Source organism: Lolium perenne, chromosome 2, assembly GCF_019359855.2.
Source record: "Lolium perenne isolate Kyuss_39 chromosome 2, Kyuss_2.0, whole genome shotgun sequence".
NCBI lineage: Eukaryota > Viridiplantae > Streptophyta > Magnoliopsida > Poales > Poaceae > Lolium > Lolium perenne.
The window spans coordinates 175,524,570-175,536,526 of record NC_067245.2 but is presented as its reverse complement, the minus strand read 5'-3'; the positions used below and the strand labels follow the sequence as shown (position 1 = coordinate 175,536,526).

The following is an 11,957-nucleotide window of genomic DNA, read 5'->3' as shown; positions in this document are numbered from 1 at the left end:
TACACGCACCCTCGTCGCCACACACGCACTAGTCAAAACGCACGCAGCAACCAAACCCTACTCCTATCGCGACAACGACTGCGGCGGCGGCGACGCGAACGGAGGCGAACAAAAGTTTCACTTGGCCTCTCTCCCCTTGACTCCCCCTCCTCCTCCGGCGAGTCCCTGCTTCCGTGCGGCGGCAGCGATGGCTTCCTTCTCCGAGGCTCCCCCCGGCAACCCGGCCGCCGACGCCAAGATCTTCAAGACCAAGTGCGCGCAGTGCCACACCAACGAGCAGCGCGCCGGCCACAAGCAAGGTAAGGAGCGAACGCCCCCGCCGATTTCCCCCTACGTCTTTCCTTAAGCGTGTCAAGCCTCCATGTGTCGGGTGCCGGGATATGGTAGGATCTAGATAATTCGAGTTCGATCTGGGGTTGCAGCCTTGCAGGGATAGATCTGCGTGTGCCGTTCGTGCCATGAGGAATATCGCTCAGATCTACTGCTTCTGTTGACGGGGTAGTCGATTGAAGCAAGCGGATTGTTGCTGCGTATGCTCGCGCTGGTCGATGGCTAGTTGTATCTTCACGACTACTGGCGCTTTGTTGTTATTACTATGATGAATCTATTCGTGCCTAGAGATTACTAGTTTACTCGTCGCTCAAATCATGTCTTAGTATAGCAGGGCATGTCTACGCGGTTAGTTGTTGTTTTGAAAGCCTAGTTGCCTGCTTAGCTCGATTAGGTTGATGTTGGTTCTCGCTTTCTCTGTTTGTGATTAATCTCAGTTAGGTTGTTGAGTGTTTTGTCGCTATTATCTCAGATAGGATATTAGGGATCTGCTTATTCTGGGATTGATCTGAAGACATGCATACCTGTGCTTGGTCTTGTGCTAGATGCACTGACAGAAATGGAAGTATTCCTATTACATTCTTGTTTATTTTCGAGATTATGTAGCTTAGCGTCTCATGTGAGTGCATATTAGTGACGAGTCAATTGATGGTCAGCTGTGTAACCTCATATTATACCCTATCTTACTATGAGCATATGCTGGTAGAATGGTCTAGTTGACAATAAGAGTTGTTGTTCGTTCTTTGCAGGTCCTAACTCCGTCGCCCTTCCTCGACGCTGACGCCGCCATGGATCCCGATCGAAGACCTAGCCGACGGAAGCTGATGATCTCCAGCATCTCCCCGTTCCCCGTCTCCCTGTGTGGTGGTAGGGACGGGATTCGAGGCAACGCGGTCGTGGCGTGGATCCCCCGATGGATGCGCTGGAGGAGGCGATGCGCCGCCCGGGCATGGCATCTAGGCCTCTGATGGAGCGACTTGCGGTGCGGCCATGGCGTCCGACCCTTGGGTCCCTGCGGCGGCGAGGTGGAGCAAAGGTAGGAGCGGCCGTGGCGCCGGCTCCCTGGATCGATTTGCGGCGATGGGTGGGCGGGAGTGGTGGTTGGCTCGCAGCGGCGCCCGCGGCGCTTCACCGTCCGGTGGCTTGGACCCTCGATCCGGCGATTGCGACCGCTAGCAGTCACCTGCTCACGCGCATCGTAGCTGGGAGCTGGGTCGGTTCGGCGGCCGTCGAGCCGGCGCCTACCGCATCTGCACCAAGATGCTGAAGGCCACCAGGAGGACACTGTCGAGCCCGGCCAGGCTGCTTGCTTCCCACAACCTAGGTCAGTCCAATCCTCCTCCGCAAGACGTCAGTTAGTTGTTCTTCGACACTCATAATCAGACTGCTCTGCTCATTGCTGCTCTGCCCGTAGCATGAAAAATTCCACTAGCTGGCCTTAATGCAATTAGCTATTTACTCCTTGATTGCTCATTGCAGTAGGATGTTTTGTTCATAGATGTCCTATTCTCTGCTGTTATTCTAGACATTCTTGATTGCTCTTTTTTGTGAACTCGTTGTTTGAACCGATAAACAGGTTTTGCATAATTTCTTGCTTAAAATTGTTTCCTTTTTCGAGCAGTATGCATATTTGTGTAGACAGTAGGGAAAGCAACATGCATAGATGGATATTTGCTTCAGCTCAATGAATACTTGTGCGCATAGATGGAATAATATGTGCTTACTGTTTTTGTTTGTTGCACGTCTGACCCTCAATCCTGACTCCAACCCGTGACAGTGGCACAGCAATCAACGGAGGAGCGCAAAGAGAGGTTCTGACGATCTGCCTAAGTTTTGGGCGTGGCTGATGAAGATGGTGGCCGGAATTTTGAATCTTGAAACTAGCTAAATTTGTAACGGATATAATATATATGAGTTTATTTGTAATTTGTAAAATCTTTTTTTTTGTTTCTTAAATTCGTTACTGCTGGCGCATAGCCTTCTTGCCGGGGGTAACTGGTTTTAATTTTTTTTTAGTTCTTTAAATATGTACTGCTGGCGCCTACAAATATGGCTAATGTGCCAGTGGTAACAGATACCCCCAGCGAATATGCGAAGACGCCGGGGATAATAGCATGTTACCACCGGCGAAAATGAAGGTGCCAGCGGTAAGGCATTACCACCGGCGAGGTTATCACCGGCGAACGTGAAAACGCCGGCGGTAAGCCTTTTCAGTGCGCCGGCGGTAAGCCTTTGCCTAGTAGTGAATTGACCCATCCACGAGCCCCTACTCTTCCCGTTCGTCCGTACTTGATTTCCCCTCCACAGAATTAGGGGAAAGGGTTTGCTACTTTGGGGAAGAAGGAGCACCAACCTGCACTGATTCGAGGATCGCCCTCGAATCGTCAGCGTCGGCCGCCGATCATCGGAGACGCAAGCGGCGACGGGAGAGACGAGCGGCGCTGAAGCGGAGAGGAGCAGAGAGGAGCGAAGCGGCGCGGCGCTGGGTTGGACCGGAACAGAACAAAAACGACCAGGTGCTTGACCCAAACCCTCCACGTGGACCTCCAAACCAGCCATCAGACTTCAAAGCCGCCTGCAGGGGGCTAATTAACCGGTTTGTAATACCTGGGGGGGGGGGGGGGGGGGGGGTTAAGTTTTCCACCTGAAACCTGGGGGTTCTCCGTTCCCAAGATGAAACCTGGGGGTGGGGGGGGGGGGGGGGGGTGGACTTCTTTCTGCGTGACTGCTCGACTGGTCAATGGTGTCGAGTGCAGAAACTCTGACCATGGACGGTCCCTTCGTCGAGGGCGAAGAGGCGGCCCAGCTACACGGATTGGGACATGGCGGCGGCAGCTGAGCCCGATTTGTATTTGACGCCGCCGTGCAATCAAACTCATGGTGCCCCTCTTGATCATTCTAATCTTGTTTGCTGTCCAGCCTCACTGGGATGTGTATAGAGCGTGTCCGTATTACACTTTTTGTATTCGTCTAATGTTAGACCTAATAATCTTATTTTTTTTGCTAGTACTTGAGTCTGTTTCGCACAACCGAGCCTCCCCCTCCGACATTTCACATTTTTCGTTCTCGCTCAACCCGACGGCCGATGCACCGGCTCCTGATCCATGAAGGCTGAAGCCATCATGCCAGTCCGAGTTTATAATCACTTACACAAAAGTATACTTAAAATAATAATATTAGTTGCCCTGCATCATCAATTAATTGATGCCAATGTCTACTGGACATAGTATTTGAATGTAACACGGTCTTATCAATTAAATTGGGCAGGAGCGACTGCATGAATTTAGCAAAATTTAGGGCCCCTTTAAAATTTCGCACAGGGGTCCTGAATTTCTGAAGACGGCCAGTTCATAAGAAGTTTGTATCAAGTTTTGTTTCGCAACGCAAATAGCAGTTAGCCAGTTCTATAATTTTAATTTATTTCAGGAACACCTATGGATATTTTTGTGATATCCTGCCAAGCTCTCGATGTGGGCTGATTTGAGCTGGCCCTTTCGAAATGCAATGGGCTGGAATAGGCCAGGATGGTTAGACATAACTGGGCTTCTTGTCCACATGGCAAATCAAATCATGTAGATATCCTTCCGTTGCTATAAATATATCCTGAAAGGTAAACATCCTTCCTTATCTAGATGTAAAAATCTCATTAGAGCATCTCCAACAGACGCGCTAAATCGCGGCGCGCTAAACCTCAGATTCTGCGCGCGGTAAACAGCTAGCGCGCGCTGGGCCGTTTTTTCCCCCGCCGGACGCGCTAATATGCAGCGCGTGCGCGGGCGGGAAAAATCGTCCTCCGCCGGGCGCGGCAAAATACAGCGCGCGCGGGCGCGGAAAACAGTTTTCTAGATTATTTTGCAATCACAAAGATCAAATAATCACACATAATTCATGGTCACAAATGATGTACCATAATTTAAATGGACACAAAGTGCAACATACATCACATAGTTCAAGAACGACACACAAAATGACGTAGTTCAACAATGACACACGACATACGGTTCAAATGGACAAAGTGAAACACATAATGCATATCACAAATGCATATCACACTTCCGCATTTTCCAAGTCAACACCTTCTTCTTCCTCCTCGTCATCTTGGGTTGTGTCAACACCCGGATTTTTAAGTCTGGATGCCTATTATGTCATACATCGCAATCCCAGGAATATTGTTGTTGCGAGGCATAATAGTTAAGTATCACAGTCATCATTCATTACAAACCATAAGTCTTACAAATTGGAATCACATGATCCATATTGCACGAATAGTTGATCTATCGATCAACGAACAAACACAAGTTCATAGTTCATAGCGGAAGCGTAAGATACAAGGACTCTGTAGTCCACAGGCCAACGCTTGACGTCGGAAGACTCCTAGTTGTCGTAGGCGTCCTGCTGGTCATCTCCTTGTTCATCTTCATACTCTGGCCATTTGAATAGCCAGGGACAAAGTCGTGAGTACTTCAAGTACTCGCAAACTAATACTAACGTAAGCGCTAGACATCCTAGTAAGGTTTGCTAAGCTCTAGTTTATTTGCATAAAGCCAATTTTAGTTCACAAGTATTTGAGAAAAGCTTGTCCATATGCTAACTAACTCAAGTGGGAACATTAGTGTCATTCCCACCATTCAAGTGGTGATTTCAATTCAATTCACCACAAGTCATTTCACCATCATCTTTCAACATCATTTTCAAAGATATGACATCGGAAACTGTATGGCCTTTCCAACCGTCCGTAACCGTGGACGCGGCTATTCGAATAGATTTACACTCTGCAGAGGTTGCACACTTGTGCCACAACATTTGATTTCATCCGTCGGGATTACCCCGAATCATCGTAACACAGTACGCGGATCATCAACCATAACCTTTCACTTATAAATCCTAGTACGAGCACCTCTCCCCATGAGCTTGGCCTCCCAGTGAAGACCAACTGTCAACCTGGAAACTGCACAGGGCTTGGCCGTACAATTCACCTCAATTTCACATCATCTCTCAACAACGGAGGCAGCCTCAAGCGTAACCCCTATGACGTGTGTTCAGAGGGAACTCATACTAAGATGCATAAACTTCCAGTTAAGCCCTACCCATAATCAGGTATTGTGTGGGGTACTTACTAATTGGAAAGGTATCGCATTCAAACCAACATCATGTTTATCAAAAATCACCATCTTCTCTTGATCATATTCACCTTCAAAAATCATTCAAAGGAATGCTTCATCATTCCAAGGTTTCAAATTCATTTCAATTCACATTGTTCCCATCTAGAGTAGTCAAGTTTTATTCATTAGCACTAGCTCTAAATCATGAGGGGTGCTATCTTGCTTTGCTTGATGGAGACTACTTCACTACTCTAGTAAACTGCTTTACTTTGACCAAAGTTAACTATAAAAGTAACTCTTTGAGAAAACAAGTAAAAACTTGTAAGGTATAAACATGGGATAGGCTTATGTAAGAAAAGGAAAGATTCATGGTGCCTTGCCCCAAGGGGCTTTGCACTTTGCAAGAATATTAGCTTGCCTTGGTAGTTCTCAAAATTCTCCTCCTCCTCCTCTTGGTAGCAACCTTCTTCTTCAGTGTACTCTCCGGTGCTAGCGTCTAAATTTGAATACGAGTATAATTACTCACTAATTCAATGGCTATTCCATGCATCACATATAAACACACAAACTATTCTATGCACACAAATAATCTAATTGGGGTGCATGGGCTGTGTTGCTTGAGGAGAATTCACTTCCTTTTATTTAATATGTAAATGATAGTTTCCATAGGGTTCTTGAGAAATAATTTTCTCTCATTGAAATCTTCTTAAGATTTAATTTCTCAAACAATCATATATGAACTTATATTGACCTAAGTCAAATGTTCATCATCATCATTTGAGAAGATGATTTAAATGAGGTAGATCACCTCATATCATTTAATAACACTACATAGGATTTAAATCTCTAAGTAATTCATATAAGAGAGTTTGGGCCAGGGGTCCAACCATCCCATGAATTCATGTGAGACAAGATTTATATGAAGTATAAGACTTCATATGAATTAATTAATAGTTTGGGACAATATCAACTAGTTAAACTAGCCATATTATTCATTACTTAAACTAGGGCATGATCATGCAAAGTGACCACACCATTTTATTGCATAATCAATTAGTGTAAGTAAAATGTGAGCTATTAGAGTTGGAATCAACTTAATATCTATTTTGGGTTGATTTTTAATAATTAATTGAATGTGGAAAAGTCCCTGCCTTCATTTTTTTATCAAATTAATTCTACAACAAAACTTGGCATGGGACCAGTGGCATTGTGTAGATATTTTCATTAGCTTTCCAACAATATAAAGTTAATTAAATTTGGTTGAGCCAATTTGAATCTATTGAATTTCAAAGTTTGGGCAGTATTGAAATTGTTTGGAATTGTTTAAATCGAGTTTGAATTAAAAGGGCCGGCGGGAAGGCTAAATGGGCCGAAAGGGTTTAAAACGGCCCAAGGCCAGCCCAGCCACGGTCCAGAGGCGCGCGGCGCGCTGACAGCAGGGGGCCACCCGTCAGCGAGTTATAAAACCCGAAACGGTATGTTTGATGTGGGGCGTTGGATTAGATCAAAGATCAACGGCTCTGGGTCGTCGTCGTCGCCGGCGAGAGAAGCTCACTGGCGCGGCGAGGGTAGGGGTTCGGAGAGCTCACCGTGGCTCCAGCTAGGGTGGGCAGTGTGCTCGGTGAAGTTGTGGACGACGGCGAGTCGACTGGTACAGGTGGCGTCGCCTGAGGTGGTCGGGATCGCCGGCGATTGCTGCAGGGCTTCCGCGGCGGTGATCTCCCGATTGAGCTTGCTCCGGCGAGGATTCGATGGGTGGAGTGGTGGTTGAGAAGCAGTGAGAGGTGGAGAGCGAGGTGGTGTGCTTGGTTCTGTCCAGGGAACTCCCTATTTATAGAATCGAGTGAGGGTGGCGGGGCAGTGAGGTGGTCGACCATGGCGCGGCGTTTTCGGCGAGCGGTCGAGCTAGGCGAGGGCGTGGCAACGTTCTCCTTGTCCAGGCGAAGCGAACGGTGGCGACAGCTTGGTCGGGCGGCGTCTAGGTTGGTCGCCTCGCTTCCACGACTGCCGCGGCGTTCACGGGATGTGGTCGTCGTCTCCGGCGGCGGCGGGCACGGGTCGTGGTCGAGCGCATGTCTGGCAGCGTCGTGGTGTCACGCAGATGCTCAACTCGTTCACAGGGGGTCCAGGGAGGGCTCGAGGTGGTGGCGCGGCGCGTGGCCAGTGCACGTCCACGGCGTGCACTCGCGCGACACGAGCGGCATCTGGGCGCGTTCTGGGCGCGCGTCCTCCGGCGTTGGTCGCCGTTGAGCTCGACAGTGGCGGTGCTAGGAAGGTGTAGGGAGGTGCGGTGGCGAGCTTTGGCACGGTGGCCAGGGCAGAGAAGCAAGGGGAGAGGAGGTGGTGCGGCAAGGTGGCGACATGGCCGGCATGGCCATGTCCATGCCTTGTTAGCCCTCTCCTAGGGTTGCTATTTGGCATTGAATGGGTTAGAGGGGGCAGGGGAACCATTTAGACTAGGTTAGGATAGATTAGGGTTGAGGTAGATCACTATTTCAAATAGTGTCAAATAGTTCCATATTTGCAATTTGTGAATTTTGTCCAATTTTGATTTAATTCACATGGTTGACCAATTTGAATTGTATGTGTTTGGTTGAGTTCTAAATGACCAGAGATGATGAGAGGTGGTGGTGGAATTGTTGAATTCAAAGTTTTGCAAAATTTGATAAGTGGGAGATTGTTGCATATGTTAAAAAGTTGAAACTTTGGATGAGCATAGCTAATGATCAAGAAAGATTTTGGCATGGTGATCTTTACAGAAAGTGTTCACCTTGATGTTGACTTGGATGTGGTGCAAAGAGTTAGCAAGGTTTGGTTTGAGAAAATTGAATTGCAATGGCTCAAAGTAGTGATCAGACTATAATTGGCAGATTTGACCATTATCATATGTGAGCAAGTTTTGCATTTGAAATTTATTTGATTTGTGATTCTTATATTCCAAAGGTTGTAATAAGTGTTTAGTAACATTATTCAACTAGTGGTGAAGACCAAAATGGTCTAGGTTCAAAATTTATAAAAATGCCATAGAGCATATGTGAGGGTTTTTAGGGTTTTTCATTTATTGGATTTTCTTCCTCTTTGATTTATTTGGTTGGTGATCTTCATATGATCACATTAGGGTTTTAGAGTCTAGCACATACAAGTAATAACAATCATCATGGCATATCAATCAAATGCACAAGTCCTATGCATGGCACTATATGCAATTTAAAAAGTTTTTGTTGGTTTGAAATTTTGCTCTCTGGAATTCTCTAACTTTCTTTTTATTGAAATTTGGGATGTTACAGGTTGAAGGAGGAATAGTAGCATTCATGGAAGACACGAAGCCTCCCGGTGGTGCTCCCATACACACCACTCACCGAGCCTCCCATGGTCCCTCCAAACACTCCTCCATAGCTTGGTCCTCCCATGCCGGCCATGCCTCCATAGCCTCCCATGCCGGCCATGCCTCCCATGCCGGCCATGGACATGCTTCCCATGCCGGCCATGCCTCCCATGGTGGGCATGGGCATGCTTCCCATGCCGGCCATGCCTCCCATGCCTCCTCCAAACGTCGGCATGCCTCCTCCAAACATGCCTCCTCCAAACATGCCTCCTCCAAACATGCCTCCTCCAAACATGCCGGTAGTGGAAGTGTTCATGTTGGCTACCAACAATCTCTTTTTGGCCAACACTTCATCGCGAAGAAGGTTGATGTACTCCTTTTGCCTCTCATCCATATGGGAAGTATCCATCAAGAAAAGCTTCCTCTCCTCCTCCGCTAGGCGTGCATGCTCCTCGGTGGCTTGCCTCTTCTCCTCCAAAGCCAACTTCCTCTCCTCGTTGGCGGCAATCCTCTCCTCCAAAGCGGCTCTCCTAGATTCAATAGCATTCATAGCCTCTTTCTCCAAGTTTCGTTGCATCTTTCTATCTTCATTTGCTTGCAACCTTGCATTTGCAATCCTTTCCATAGCCATGGCAATGTCATCATCTCCGGCCTTCTTTCCCTTCATTTCCTTGGCGGTCTTCCTACCATGCACATTTCTCCACCCATTGTTGACAGAGTGAGGAGTGGAGCTTCTCTTCTTCCCTTCATCACTTGAATCATCATCATCGGTGATTGTTGCATCACCGGTAGCATTGGCCGCCATAGTTGCCGCATCCAACTTGCCGCGCGTCTTCCACTTCTCTTCATTCCCTAGCACGTCATAGCAATGATGCAAGGTGAATGGCTTGCCAAGAATCTTGTTGCCTTTCTTGTTCTTCTTTCCCACATCCCTAAACAATCCTTGAGCCATGGAGTTCTACACATATGCAGAAAAGAAAATAGATGAGCCATATGAAGTAGAACCGTATTCTTCTCATATGAGCCATATGGTGAACATAGTAGAATGACTTACCCTATCATTCTCATTAGTGTCACTTGGATTGAGAACATCGATGTTGGCTTGCACGCCCGCCCATTTTTGGCAACCGGTGTTGATACCGGACCAACGGGACCGAAGTGAGCGCATGGTTCGCTCGATCCCACTTGTGTTGTGTGTGTTGAAGTACTCCGTCATCCTCATCCAATTTGTTTCTCTTGTTTGATCGGTACCGGTTGTTGGATCCATTCCAATTGTCAACCATGTCTTGCAAAGCAACTTGTCCTCCGCTATGGTGTAGTTGGCGGACCGACCGGGAGGGCGAGGTTCAATCAACCCTTCTCCTTCCTCATCTACATCCTCATATTCCTCCTCTCCATCGGCGGTTTCATCATGCATGAACGAGGATCCAACATTCATTGTCTCCATGAATATCGCATCATCAACTCTCCATCGGCGCGCGGAGACGACGGATTGGGCGCTCGGGCGGCGACGCGGAAGAGAAAGTTTCAGCGCGGGGGATTTTTCGCGCTTGGACGAGCGTTGCCGCGCGCTGTAGCCGACGCGCCAGATATGCCGCTCCGGTTTGTGCAAAACGCCGCGCGCCCTAAAATTTATACAGCGTCGTGCCGTTTACCGCGCCTGCTGGAGCGCCTCATTTCCTCCCGCGCGCGCTATATCGGACGTTTTTATGCCGCGCGGCCTATATAGCGCGTCTGTTGGAGATGCTCTTATGGCTCTATGAAACACAATTCACTTGTCTCTCTTGCTAACGATGATGAAATCAAACATTATCATCTTTGCTTTAACTTTCCCTGGGACTCCATTAAATTTGGTACATACGCTCTCGGATAGCACTTAACAACAATAACAACAACAATAATAATAACAAAGCTTTTATTTCCAAACAAGTTGGGGTAGGCTAGAGGTGAAACCCGTAAGATCTCGTAACCAACTCATGGTTCTGGCACATGGATAGCAAGCTTCCACGCGGCTCTTTCCATGGCTAGTTTTTTGGTGATACTCCAGTCTTTTAGATCTCTCTTTACGGACTCCTCCCATATCAACTTTGGTCTACGCCATCCTCTTTTGACAGTATCAGCACACTTTAGCCGTCCACTTTGCCCTGGAGCTTCTGAGGCCTGCGCTGAATATGTTCAAACCATCTTAGACGATGTTGGACAAGCTTCTCTGCAATCGGTGATACCCAACTCTATCTCGTATATCATCATTCTGGACTCGGTCCTTCCTCGTGTGGCCACACATCCATCTCAACATGCGCATCTCCGCCACACCTAACTGTTGATCATGCCGCATTTTAGTCGGCTAACACTCAGCGTCATACAACATTGCGGGTCGAACCGCCGTCCTATAGAACTGACAACTAATTAATCTCGGATACTTACCTTCTTAGTTTAATTTAGTGGCATCATGTGCAGTATTTTATTTTGAGCATGACCTGGATTATAGTTGCTTATTTCTTTTCAATTCACGGCATTCTTGTAGAATTCCACTGTTAGTAGCTTTGATCATCAGGGTGCCAGGCCCCTTATTCGGAAATCTAAATGGAGAAAGGATATCCACATGTGCACTGCACTGTGGTAACTCTGACACTAAATATCTTTACCGGTATATTGGAGTTGTGCATTGTCTTAATAATTGAATAAGATGATGTATACCATCCAGAGTAACAGTTAGGGGTGTCCAAACCTGGGGGTGAAAACTGACGTAGTTCACTTTTCTTCAGTAGCTCCAATCAGAGATACCGAAACTAGTGCAAAAATTGGCCTATTATTTCCATGGTTTAACTCAAACCGTTTTTTAACACCCCTAGTAAAAATATTATTGTCCATGGAACCGTCAGAACACTGAAAACTTTTCTCTTCTTTTCAAGCAAGACATTGCAAGTTTGTTTGACTAGTACGCCTGCTCAGTTTCAGACAAAAATAATGTAATTCATGCAGAGATGGAATATTGTTGAACTTGCTACAACACATTTCAGTGCATATCTGAAAAACATGAATCTCATGCCCCATTTTAGTGCATATAAAAAAACCATTTCATTTTCCTCAAAATTAACTAGACAACACCAAATATCCAAATCGAGAACTGCTTCTACTGTTATTTTTCGTCAGCATACTTCATGGGAGTTGGGCTTGCTCATTTTCTTGCTAGATATGGA

The 11,957-nt window shown here is 47.0% G+C and overlaps 1 long non-coding RNA gene across 1 annotated transcript; it reads left to right on the top strand.

Moving 5' to 3' along the window:
* On the top strand, window positions 1–2,304 carry LOC127333994 (uncharacterized). Its single transcript, XR_007871795.2, has 3 exons — window positions 1–299; window positions 1,080–1,654; window positions 2,108–2,304. It is a non-coding gene; the product is annotated as an uncharacterized lncRNA (long non-coding RNA).
* The last annotated feature ends 9,653 nt before the right edge of the window (window positions 2,305–11,957 follow it).